Source organism: Lipotes vexillifer, unplaced genomic scaffold, assembly GCF_000442215.2.
Source record: "Lipotes vexillifer unplaced genomic scaffold, Lipotes_vexillifer_v1.1 scaffold470, whole genome shotgun sequence".
Taxonomy (NCBI): Eukaryota; Metazoa; Chordata; class Mammalia; order Artiodactyla; family Lipotidae; genus Lipotes; species Lipotes vexillifer.
In genome coordinates this window covers 1,735,975-1,736,615 of record NW_006799533.1, presented here as the reverse complement: position 1 = coordinate 1,736,615, position 641 = coordinate 1,735,975, and positions in this window count along the sequence as shown.

Below are 641 nucleotides of genomic sequence, written 5' to 3'. Positions count from 1 at the left end.
GGAAAGAGTAATCCCAAAGTGGCGTATGCTTGCGGACGGGGCTGCAAGAAAATAGAAAGGAGCACAGAGAAAAAGGGGCAGAAGCATCTCCAAGAGTCACTTCTGTTTTCTTTGGGGCCCAACAGTTTTCTCATTTGTGGTATCAAGGGTGGTTGTATTCAAAAACAATTTTATCCCCAAACCACCTATTTTGTTATTGTTTATCTTAATCTGTGTTGCAAAAGTATATGGGGTGATGAAAATACTCTAAAGTTAGATTGTGGTGATGGTTAAACAACTCTGAATATACTAAAACCCACTGAATTGTACACTTTAAAAGGGTGAATTTTACGGTATGTGAATTAGCTCAGTAACACTGTTTTTTAAAAAAGGAGAAAACGTATATTTAAACAATCTTTAAAATTCAAGTCCTGGGTGGAGTCAGAATCTGGAAGAGCCTGGCCTGGAGTGCCTTGCGCTGCTCCGAACGCCTCTCCCTCTCCCGCCTTGGCTGCCCCACCTCGTCTGGGGCGCCAAAAGCTCCAGCTTGACCTTGTTTCACTGCTTGTCTAAAATGCACATACTGGTGGGGGCCAGAAAACCCACATTCTGGTGAAAATGCTGCCTGCCTGTGGGACCCTAAATAATTTCAGTTCCTGCTG